Genomic DNA, 13,726 nt, shown 5'->3' with positions numbered 1-13,726 from the left:
ATTTAACTCTCAGGCTCAGGCTACTAGTATAGGTCAGGTTAGGCTGTAGTATAGCCTCACCCCTGTACATCAGATGATAGTCAATTGAGTCTTAATAATACTTTATTTATGTACTGGATGAAAATAGCTCCAAGGCTACTTTCCTTGGAAACCAGACTCTGCTGCATAGCAACACATGAAGCCATTATGATAACCTTTTTATCATGATATTGATAAAGTACAAATTGCACAAATTAGTGTTAGAGCAGTTAAGCAGCCAAGTATAGGCCTGTTTGCTATTTGCATTTGAATTGTATACTTAAAACCTGACTTGATGATTGCGTCCTTATTCGACTGGCAGGAAAATAAAGCTATTCCAGACTGGAGTTCACAGTGTTTGTAGTGATGCTTTCACATTTTTGTAACGTGATAGCCAAGATGTTCTTGGCTCATATTTTGTATTGAATACCATGTAGAATGTTTGAAATCTGGCAAATGTTATGGATGAATTTGATTGATTGATTGATTGATTGATTGGTTACTTTACAGTTTGCAAAAAGTACAGGTGTACAGTTATACAACAATGCTAACAAAATTCAGGTGTAATTCCGGTAAGGACACTTTTTGGTAGATTCTCCAAAAGAGAAAAGAAAAGTGGTGTTTCCATGGATAGTTTCCTTATGGCTTATTAAAAATGTTATGCTGATAAAGTGGGCTAATCATTCTTAAACACAGAAACCTTGCATTGAATGCTTAACGAAAAATAATTTACCATTTAATTCAGTTTAGCTAGATAATATAAATACTGTATGTTAATTTCAAGATTTCTTTACTTATAAAGCTGCATTATGTAACATTTTTCATGAATAAAATGTATGATGGAGTATGCAATATAACTTAATGTTCTAATGTTGTATTTGGTCTCCCTGATCTTCTAGTGAGACATTTATATCCTGTGGAGTGGTTTGACCACCACTGGTCTGGTTGACAATCAGGGACGTGCTGGGCCCTTGATTCAGCCCGGGAAAAAGAGTTGGAGAGGCCCTCATTGCGCGCGCTGCTGCTACTCAAAGATTGAAAACAGCCGATCTACAAGCACACAACGCCTCGCACCGCGAGGCGTTGTGTGCTTGTAGATCTGCTGTTTTCACTACTTTTGTGCAACGGCCTTATATGATGAAGCAGGGCTTTGGCTTTGCAAAAAAAATTATAAATTTGAAACTTGGAGATACGAGGTTTCTGCCCGACAGGGACGATTTACTTTGTTGGAACAAAATGGAACGAAGGCCGACATTTTATTTTTTCTAATTTTTTTCCTAATGGCCGGCCTGGAATGAACCGGCCAGGAATGAACCGGCCGTTCGGGAGTTGTACCGCTTTTCCCAATGGCCAGCATGTCCCTGTTGACAATGGTACTGCCTGAAGCAGACCACAGTTCTACTGCTCCCATGAGCAGATCTGCTAGAAAAGATGCTTGCTCTATTAGCTCAGTGGTCAAACTTTCAGCAATTGCGCATATATGGGCCTGGTTTTGGATCCAGGGTGGGTCATGGAAGCAATTAGCTTTAAATTATATCTCAAATTGAACTTGATAAAATCAGAAGAAATAACAATAACATCATGTTATCAATCGATACATTAACATTGATTGAAATGTTAATTTGAGTAATTTTCATTACAATTTCATTCATATTATACACCATTATTGAACAATCAATTATTAGGTGTATATTCATTTAAATATGTTTTTAGTTTCATAGTTTCATCACTACAAAAATACATGTATCACTCACCCCTGACTTAAAGTTAAGGATAGCAATTCCAATAATGATACCGTAGTACCTAAGTCCATGCATGTACATTTACGGCAAAATGTGACATACTGTACAAAACACTGGTGCCAAAATAGCAACATAAAGCATCAAAACCCAAGTCAACTTAATGGACTGAGTGTCAATTCATTTCTAAAAATAAACAAGTAATTAAATCATGGATAAATATCCAGTAGGATTAGTTTGATGGATGACTGGTTTGATTATAAATTAAATCAGGCTCAATTTCCCCACGAATACATCTGCATAATTTGGGGCCTTGGTGCTGTAAATAATACCTTTGAACATAATTGCATTGAATACTTCACTAATCAACTGCAAATTCAAAGATGGTACAATTCCTTTCTTAGACACAAATAATATTGAATACCTTACATAGCCCATGGGGTATCCTTAAATTGGATACATCCCTACTACTACTTTCTTACAATATCAAAATATTCTATATAACGGTCTTTCATTTTATTCAAAAGGCATTCAGTGTTCTACAAATTAAAATATGTACTAAAATGATAAAATATGCACCAATAGTCTTTGTTCTGGCGACGAGTCTACACAGGCTCTGAGCTATTCCGGATACAATTGGACACCCTTTGGATTCATGAGGTCCTTATAGATTTTGGTATGTGTGTACAGGACAGGACATTATTAGGTTCTCTTGAAACATATTAGTAATTGTATTTTCAATACGATATACAATATTATTAATACCAAATGTCATGGTGGAGACAGGAATGTACACAGAATTATTTGTCTCTGTTGTTTCATTTACATAGTGATCATTATTTTGAGCATCATTAGCCCCATCTCTATCAGCCGGATAATTGTCATTATTCATCAACTCAACCAGAGCTCTGACCTCACAAAGTTTGAATACAGTCTCTCATCCTTTCTCTCAGAGTACAAACAAGTCAGTGTACCGACTGACAACATGGCTTTTCATTTGTGAAGTTGGAACAGCAGATTTCTGGTATACCTAAAGCTTGCTTTGACCATGAACACAGGAACCAATGTAGTAAATAAAAATGCAGTCATTTGACAAAGACCCTTCCAACTACATCTCACAAACCACTTTTGATAATTGCTTGACATTATGTCATTGGCTCAACTATCTATGATCAATACAACAAATACAACACCAATTCCTTTATGATGTCATTATGTTTAATTGATTGCATTGTAAAACAACTTGAGTACATGTTAAAAATATAGTTGTAAACTAAAATGACAGGAGTCCAAGCTCAAGCTGCAGTGTGACTAAGACAAGCAATATAAAATATTGTGATACAAAACATAATTCAAAACAGTACAATGTGTAGGCAGTGGGCACTCATAGGGCAAAACATAAATGTCCTAATGTGAAACTATGTGGCCAACACATTCATAATGTAGCTTAAACAATAAATGAAATAAGACTGTGACCCACTACCATCCTACACAGTTTTGTAAATACATAACAGCAGAAGAAATATGTATATAAAAAATACGATCAAATACAATAGGATTCTTGGCCTGCTAATCATTCGAAATGAACAGTTAGCAGTTTTGCATTAAACAAAACAAGACAGTTGCCTGTGAACCTAATCAAGAAATACTGCATGATTTGTGTGAGTGTGTGTTACTGCTTGTGGACAAGGCATTTTGTAAAAATGTGAACGTGTAGACCCAAAAGCAGGCTCAGACAAAACAAAAAAAGAATTACAATGTGACAGCCATCATCCTGATAACACTGGTACCACATTTGAATGTATACCGCATGCAACGACAAGTCGACGGAGAAAAAGCACCTGGCCCTCCAGCTTGGATCAAGTCGCCTCACCGCCAACCATTGGGCACCCACGGTTCGTCATTGTCTACGCAAACACGCCACACCATGATGCACTTGTAGTTCAGTAGAAACAACAGGGTCATCACAGCCAGGGCTATCCCAACGAATGCCACCACAAAGAGGCACTTGCGGGAGTGGCAGAAGACAGCTGTATGCCTAGAAGCTACTGGATCCTCCACCCTGCCCTCCTCTAGTAGTCTGGGGTCGGAGTGCCTTGTTAGCCAGCTTTTAATCCAATGGACAGAAGAGAAGGGTGAAAGGGTGCTCTGGGGAGTTTCAGTTCCAATCCAAGGTTTAGTCTCCTCCATCTTGGCAGGTGGAGCTTATTGTTCTCTGTGACAGGTCAGAACGATCTATGAAGAAAAGATATGATTGTTATTTTACATCTTACAGCATTTGGTCTTTCTTAATGTTAGTTAATGTTTTGTATGGTTTAATTAAAGGGTTAGGGTTAGCCTAATCAAGAGCTCAGAGCTCTGCTGTTGCTGGTTGTTCCCAAAAGCAGACAAAAATGCAGGGGTGACTGGCTGCGCTTTTGCTGCCGCTGCCCCCAGGCTCTGGAACAGACGGCCCCTTCCTATCAGATAAGCAAAGTCCATGAGTTTTTTTTTCTCATCCCTACTCAATTTCTTTTCCCTTGCTTTTAATCATTATGTGAGAGTACTTGTGTGCTATTAAAATATTTTAAAAACATTTTCAGTTGCACACAAATCTTGCAACCACACTTCTGCACAAATGACACAAGCCCAAAAAAATCTATTCATTTTATGAATTACATTAATCAATTATAAATACAATTCATTATTGTAAATAACAATTATTTACAAGCAACTTTATTGAAAAACAAGCCCAAAGCTGTTTATAATGGCAATACTGGTCTTTTTCTTGTTTTTTCTTTTCAACAATTTTTCATTGTTGTTAAAAAAATATCTACAAAATATGTATAAAAAATATCCAACGTGGCTAAGAAATATGCCGCTGATCAGTCCATTGGTTTATATGATGAGCCCGACAAAAATCACTCACACACAGAACCTCTCCTAGACGAATAGCAGGAGTCATCATCACAATTATGAGGAGAAATTATCTTCGACTGCCAACATTACCATTAACTACAGAGTGTCGGTGCAAAAAGCAGCACAGGAAAACCCTGATTTTACATCAGCTGAATGTGAAACCTAATAATTACCTACACTACAGGCACCAATAGTGAGATGAAACAACCAGAGGGCATTAAGTGTAATCTAGTAGAAATCAAAAGTTGGTGTATAGGCTAGAAAATGCACTACGGGTTAAATGGTGCGTGTTTACACAAGATAATCATCAACACTTTCTTATTGTCTATGGATTTATGAAACTGCATTGAAGGCTGACATTTTGACCAATGTGTTACAGTAAATGTGTAAAAATGGAGAGGGGAGTATGGGTATTTGGTGAAACTGCAAGATAGGACATGCAACCTTGGAATCGTTGGAATTTTACATCTAGAGTAACACCTTGTGACCACTTTGGAGTGCCACTTTTTCCAACCTGGTGGTATTTGATTTAAAAAAAAAAATAATAATACATCGAGAGGAAGCACATCTGTTTTCTTTCTTACCGGTTCCATTTATACACTTTCCCATTCCAGGAATTGTCACAATGTACAACTGTGGCTACAGGCGTACAGTAATGTACGGTAGATAGAGTGGTACAACTGGTTATTGTGTAAGCCTAAATGAAAATAGTCCTTTGGCTTCATGGGAAAACAAACCAGTTTATTATTTACCCAGTCCGAGCATCACTGAATGACAAGAGGACATTCTTTTCATACATTTGAATAAGCAATATGGACAGTAGCTCAGCAAGGCTGCCTCTCTATTCTAGTCAGTCCACCAGTCTTTAGATAAAGCCACAGATTTATGTTGCACAGTGAACACAGTGAAATAAAGAACAATACACTTAACAGGGTTTCTAGACATTTTCCATTTAAAAATGCCATACTATATCCAGACTATAATTTCCAGATCTCTCTATGGATTCTTCAGAACATATTACATACAAGTATAAATAACTACATGTAGATGCTTATTATGTAAATATATAGTTTTAAAGTCCAACTGTATTGTATGTTACATTCTACTATTATGTTGCCAAATAATTGCAAGATTGTATCTACTGTAGGTACAACAGGCTCATACAAATCAATTAAGCACTGCTTTATGAATTAATACTTCGTTATATGGCTATTTTTTAGAAGAATGTCCAAAATAGGAAGGCCACAATGAAAGTGGTTAACACTAAAATAGAGCAATGTTATTGAGATTGTCGTTTTTAAGTAACTGGCCCTCGCCTACCCTCAATGACCATACATGACATTTAGAATGTAATGCACAATCTCTGTAAAGCGCTTTGGATAAAAGCGCTATATAAATGCACCATTTACCATTTAGAAAGGAGAACTAAAATCTATTGTCTTTGCTATATTGGCTGTTAAATTATGTAAATCATACATACCACAGTTTAAGAAATTACTATAATGTACGGTTTCCTTTAGCCTTAGATGAAGACTGTCATAGATTTACTTTAGCAATTTTTACATAGTCTGGAAGCATGTTTTCCCATACTCTCATATGGCACACATGAGGTGCTTGAAGTCGCTGTGTGCATAGATCCTACAACTAAATATAATCCATAGGTGTATGTGCACACTGCACAGAATATGTGTATACTATACTGTACATCTATGTGAGTGCAGTCGTAAATGCTAAGCATCATGTGCCAGTGAGTAAATATTGAGGTAGGTGTGTGAGGGTGGTACAGTACAGTATGTGCGTGCGTAGATACTTTATGTCGTTTTTAATTTGCTGTACATATCACACATTGTTTTTCACATTTTATGGAGGTATCAAAATAAGTTTCTGACTGGGCTGTATGGGCCGTCAGTGCAAGAATAGGAAATCATAATTCCTAATCGTTATTACGGTACTTCCATAACGTAGAATCTAAGTATTAATTAAAGAGGTGGTGCCATAGTTTTGTACCTTTTTTGTTTTGCATGTGTCTATGAAGTAAACATTACTCTAATTGACCCCCGGGTGTGTAATTTGTATACATGTCTTCTCTGTGTATTTTTTATTTCTTCCTGAAAGCTGAAGGCCCAATAGTGATACGATAAAATCATCCCCTCCCCTTATTATCATACGACAACAGCTGTGGGCGTGGATAACTTCAGGTGGGTGGTGCTAAGGTGAAAACCAGGTATACTTGATGAATAGGTGGTGTGGCCATATAAACATTACACTTACTACCTTTTTGAAAAAGTATGATCATCATAATACCTGATGTTTTAGGGGGGAATGAAATCAGCAGCAGTTAACCCAGCCCAATGTCTCTGTCCAGCACCTGTGGTGCTGAAATGGTCAAAAACGGCCTCCCCGTGTGTCTCATGACGTCTTTCCAGTCAGAGAGACTGGTGGGAATGATTAGATTCATGCTTGATAAAACATTTTTCAACAGTCAGTAATCCACCAGACCACACAGGCACGCACTGACGGAGGAGATTTGCGGTCTGCTGAGCAGCCCTTTCCCAGCACTGGTACTATGCATGCCAGAAATTCAAACAATTCAACTCTCCCTAACGAATAACGCCAAGCTTCACACTCAACAGTTCATGTTTTAACCGCGTGAACCCCAGCATCCCTATTCTGGGTGAATAGGGATTTTAGTGAAAAGAGCAGATCTACAAGTTCACAATGCATTCCCAACCCAATGTGTCGTGCACTTGTAGACTGGCTATTTTGAGCATAGATTTGGTGAAGAGGGAAATACTAGAAGACGCCAGAGACCTGGGGGACCATGGTCAACGACAACTTATAGGCCGCTATGGTTTAAAATAAGATCAAGCGCTAGTACAGCATCTACAAATACTGTATTCAAAATATCTCATTATGACTGCTATGAGCTGACCGTCTGTTACTACATGACACATACAGTATCATGTTCCCAAAATAGTGAGAGAGGGCGAGATCATTTAGCGACCTACAACTGGGTTGCAACCTGGTCGGTAGTTTTCACCGACTGGGTCGCTAAATCTACCGACTGGGTCGCTAAATATACCAACTGGGTTGCTAAATCTACCGACTGGGTCGCTAAATTTACCGACTGGGTTGCTAAATCTACCGACTGGGTCGCTAAATTTACCGACTGGGTCGCTAAATCTACCGACTGGGTCGCTAAATCTACCGACTGGGTCGCTAAATCTACCGACTGGGTCGCTTAATTTACCGACTGGGTCGCTAAATCTACCGACTGGGTCGCTAAATTTACCGACTGGGTCGCTAAATCTACCGACTGGGTCGCTAAATCTACCGACTGGGTCGCTAAATCTACCGACAGGGTCGCTTATCCACCGACCGGGCTGCTAACCCTAACCCAAACCCTAACCCTAACCCTAACCCAAACCCTAACCCTAACCGTCGGTAGATTTAGCGACCCAGTCGGTAGATTTAGCAACCCAGTCGGTGATTTAGCGACCCAGTCGGTAGATTTAGCAACCCAGTCGGTGATTTAGCAACCCAGTCGGTAGATTTAGCAACCCAGTCGGTAGATTTAGCAACCCAGTCGGTGATTTAGCAACCCAGTCGGTAGATTTAGCAACCCAGTCGGTGATTTAGCAACCCAGTCGGTGATTTAGCGACCCAGTCGGTAGATTTAGCGACCCAGTCGGTAGATTTAGCGACCCAGTCGGTAGATTTAGCGACCCAGTCGGTAGATTTAGCAACCCAGTCGGTAGATTTAGCAACCCAGTCGGTGATTTAGCAACCCAGTCGGTAGATTTAGCGACCTGGTTGGTATTAGCGACCAGTCGTTAGATTTAGCAACCCAGTCGGTGATTTAGCAACCCAGTCGGTAGATTTAGCGACCCAGTCGGTAGATTTAGCGACCCAGTCGGTAGAGTCGGTAGATTTAGCGACCCAGTCGGTGGATTTAGCGACCCAGTCGGTAGATTTAGCAACCCAGTCGGTGGATTTAGCGACCCAGTCGGTAGATTTAGCAACCCAGTCGGTGAAAACTACCGACCAGGTTGCAACCCAGTTGTAGGTCGCTAAATGATCTCGCTCCTACTGAAAATAGTGTCAAAGCAACATGACCTTAGTCTACGTAAGGATCTGATTACATTGTATACAGTTGCATTGCACATAACTAGCAGTCAGAAAGAGGATGTCAGGTCAGCTACAGCTACATTTAGGCCTATTTATCTGGAACTTGAGATAGGGGAGAGATAGCTAGTGAGAGAGAGAGAGAGTCCCTAATACTCCTATACTGTTTATTATGATCGAGGCGCAACCACAATCCAGTTCAAGTTGAACCATGTTGTCTTGACAGTTGTCAACTTAAAGGAAACTGCTTTTTATGTACAGTATGGCAGTGGTAGCACGTTGGAACTTGTTCTTCTTACACTTGCCTTAAGGGTTTTTTCCCCCCTCAAAGTGGTAAACAACCCAAACCATATAGACAGAGGGAGGTAAGAGTAAAGGGCCATTCACACTGAGCAGTGAGCACTATTTAACTATAAAAGTATATAAATACCCCCCCCCCCCCCCCTTTAAGTCAAGTGGATTGTAAAAATATATACAATGGAGAAAGATATAGGCTAGTTATCTTTATAGTTATTGTGCCTGGTGGGAAGAGCACTTTACTTTGAATCAGAATCCGAAGAGCTCATAAGCAGATTAAGTTATTTCTCATGTGATATTCATACTGTACATTGTCTTGACTGCCATACAATTCCATTTGCTGCATATAGGCTATGATCATCTCATCTGACCAGATATCTGCCTCAATGGTAGGTACTGTAATGTGTGAGACTGCATCTGTTCATAATTTTTAATTGTTTAAATTACTTTAAGACTACAGATCAAACATTAATTGATGATTTGATCTCACTCACCTGTGTAATTTAGTGTGACAGCTGTTATCCTGAAGACAGCTTTGAAATGGTCTTTAATTTATCCTCCTCTCATCCTTAAAAAAAATATTCGGCAGGTAGGCTACAGTATAAGCTATGTCACTGTGTCTGTGTGTGCGGCTACTCTCATGTGACATTCAAACACAATGTATAATTTGACAGTTTGACACAATAAACATAAGCAGGCCTAGGGAAACAGGGCTATAGGCATATGCATCGACAAAAGTAAACACAATCACGTGGGGCTGACACTTACCTGCACGATAATGCTTTTGAGTTTAGTCTGGTTGTTTGCAGAACTTTTCCCACAACTTCAAACAGTCGGCATCGGCTTGACAGAAGAACCGTGACGTCTTGTATTATTGGGAAGGTCTATTGGCAGCAGGTCGCTATAAACAGTCAGCAGCTGCAAAACACTGGCAGTCCTCTTCAGTTCTAATCTACATGACAGACAGACACAGACAAGCAGCGAGACAAGGATCAAACCCTCCTCCCTTCAATGACTTACCTGACCGAGACACGCTGCCATTGGTTAGACGCCTAAAGCCCACCAACCAATCATAACTGCTTCAGCTTGTTGACACTTTTTTCTTTTTTTTTACAAATTCCTGAACTTGAGGCAGCAGACTGACTCCTAGCTTGTAGATCGTCTATTTTCAAATGGCCATTTATGTACTGTAGCCTATATGGGATTGAAGTGGGTAATGTAGCCTATGTTTTGTAATAATCTATCTATAAATGCGAGAAGTCTCTGTGTGTCTGTAATCCGCGTATCTCGAGAACCGTTCGTCCCACCGGCTTCAGATTCGGCACGCGCGTTCCCCGCCGCGGCACGGAGTGCAGTGCCGGGCCTCGACCCGACCCGATGCGCGGTTTTCCGAAACCGGCCCAAAACGTTCGGAATATCCTTATGCGGAGCTGATTGTTGACATCAGGCTGTTCCGGAGGAAATCGGCGCAAGCGCTGACTCATTGTGACATCACTCATAAAAGGCTCTGACATCACATACGTCACATGAGTCAAGTTACTTTACACCACAGCCAATTTGTTTGTGAAAATGTTTGAGAACCACATAGAGTAGACTGTACAATATGACAATAGTTTCAGATGGGGGCCTCATCTGAAAATATTTAGTGCGGAGGCGCCCGCTGGTCTAGCTGGTCTGGGTGCATACCACTTAGGCATTGCCACATAGGCATGGATGCCTTGCGGCGTTGCCGGTTCGATTCCCGATCCGGACAACCGGACAAAGATGTAGGCACACAAGTGGTTGGTATTGGCAATATGTGGGTATTTTATTTACAATTGTATGTATCTAAACAACAACATAAGTCAATGTAAACGGGTGGGACTTCAGCAGAGGAGGCAAAAGAAAAAAATAAGAAAAAGTGATCCTCCAAACAGGTTTATCGTGTGTGTGTGTGTGTGTGTGTGTGTGTGTGTACAAGCAATTATTGTGTACAGTGCAGAAATAGTTTAAGCGCACAAGTGGTTGTAATTGGCAATACTGTAGTTACCATGGTGATTGTGTCACTTAGATGTTGTGATATCCATCTGTGTGTGTGTGTGTGTGTGTGTGTGTGTGCGTGCGTGCGTGCGTGCGTGCGTGCGTGCGCCTGTGCGTCTGTATGTGTGTGTTGCTGACATTTGTTGGTAGTTGAAAAAACAACTGATTAAGGTCAGCATGTGTCAAATGGGGACAAAATGTATGTCCCCAATAGATTTTACTGAAGCCTCAAAAGGATAGATAGGGTTATGGTAAGGACATAAATCAAGCAATGCCGTGTCCCCAAAACCATCGCGCCTGTGCGCGTGTGCGTGTGTGTGTGTGTGTGTGTGTGTGTGTGTGTGTGTGTGTGTGTGTGTATTTGTGTGTGTACTTGTATCACTATACTTGTGAGGGCCAAATGTACCCAGAAGTACAGCAGAGTACAGATACAGATATTTTAGATTCAGGATGGGATTGTGGTTAGGATTAAGCATCTGCAGTACTAGGGCATAAGTTTAAGGGTTAGGGTTGGAACGATGCCTGATTTTCACTTGGTTGTGTGCCGATGTCGCTCATAGCAAGATTTACAAGCTCACAGCGCATCGCGCTGCGACGAGCTGTGAGCTTGTAGATCGGCTATGTTCGGCTTAGGGTTCAAAATGTCCCCAAACTGTTTTTAAACTATGCATTAATAAAATCTGCATCTTAAAATGTTGTGGTCCTCACAAATATCGTAATACAAACTCTGTGTGTGTGTGTGTGTGTGTGTGTGTGTGTGTGTGTGTGTGTGTGTGTGTGTGTGTGTGTGTGTGTGTGTGTGAGAGAGTGTCTCACTGGTATAAAACATTCTCTGCTGCAGTCATGAACAAGTGCAATACAATCCCCCCCGACCCCGATCCATATGAAACCAAATTCTATTTACATAGCATTCAACATAAGTGCTTCAAACAGCTGAGTTACAGTAGTCGTACATAATATGCAATAATAGGCATCCATAACCAAACAAAAGTATTGAAAATTACACTTAATGTCAGCATGCATAGGCCAGAACAAGAACTTGATCAGAAGCAACCTTTCAACTATGACAATTCACATTCAGAAACAATATCTTTGTTTCAATACTTGTGTTTGTTTAAAAGTATCGTGTTTGCTCAACTTAATTTGGAGATACTGCATTTCAGATAATAAACAAAACTCAAATGAAGACATAATTGAATAAAGGCCATGATTTATTATCTTACTCATTAAGCTATCTGGTATAATTTAAATGTATTTTGGTGCAGTGTAAGTAAACAATGCACCTTATCAATAACCAGTTGTGATGGGTACTGTTTGGGAAACTGAAAGAGAATGTCCACTGGATAAACCTGCAAAAGGTGTCATTTATTCCAGTTACCTCCTACATTAGGTGATGTTTCAAGCATACTAGCTCTTCCTCAGACCAAGGAACACTAGGTAACAAAGTCAATCGGTTAATTAAATCAGTGCAACTGTGCAACACAATGCTCATCATGAAACTAACAAGTAAATGTACAAACACTGCAATGCTGTAAACAGCACAGATAAGACAGTATTGTCTTTTATCTGTGCGGTTTATCTGTGCAGGTACAGGTATATGTAGGAGTGTCTTTGACTAGTATTCCTTCGTCTGAGGAAGAGCTGGTATGATATAACACCTTTGGAGCTTGATCTAAAGTGAGGATTCTTTTTCAGTATTTATGTATGCCCAGCACCTGGCACTTTACTTTGGATGTGCGAGCTTTATTCATCTTTTTTACTTGTTTGGGAAACCCCTCAGCATAAAGTGCTGTGCAGTGTCATATACTGGAGAGGATAGTCTTTCAAATCGAACTGAAGTTTCTCACCTCCAGATAATGGGAAACGGCCTGTTTTTGCACCTAACCAAGACTTGCAACACAAACTCACAACACAGAGGGGCTGCGAGTTTGCGTTAAGTTATCAACTCACTTGGATTCCTTCATGTAAAAGATCCCAAATAGCACTGTACAGTCAGACAGTGTGCTGCACAGGGAGGAGGTTTTACACCAAGGATCAAAGTGTTGGTTAGTTGGAAAAACCTGGCCCTTTGATGCACCCCGTTGAAACTGGACATGAGAAAGACTGTGGAATGAGAGAGGGAGAGAGAGGGGGTGCTCCCAAACATACTGTATGGCTTATGAAAAGGACATGAGAGTATCCGCTTGTGGTTTTACATTTAAAAAAATACTGCCTTTAACTGGTTGATGCATATTATAGATGGAAGCCTCATATACAGACCTATTCTCATCTCACACAACGACTGGCATTAGTTTTGCTATGCACATTCCTGTACAAACGTGTAAATGGGGATAATTACCGCTATGTCGACATGAAGTACATTTCATGTTGATCTTTTGGTAATTCTCACTGGACAGGAAGAACATGCGTCTGGCAGATAAATAGATAAAATCTTAAAGGGATTTATTATACTTTCAATACCGGAACTGCGTTAAAAATACTAGCATTCAAAGTAACTATGATGAATATATTTGCAGTATCATCATGTCAAAATGATGGATAAAACACAGGCTTCCAACTTGTGTTCCCATTCTTTCAGTAAAACTACCACTGTTAGCGCTTGCCTCGTTTAAAAAGTATAATTTAAAATG

This window comes from Nannobrachium achirus (genome assembly GCF_963921795.1).
Source record: "Nannobrachium achirus genome assembly, chromosome: 15".
NCBI lineage: Eukaryota > Metazoa > Chordata > Actinopteri > Myctophiformes > Myctophidae > Nannobrachium > Nannobrachium achirus.
Note: the sequence above shows the minus strand (reverse complement) of the source record.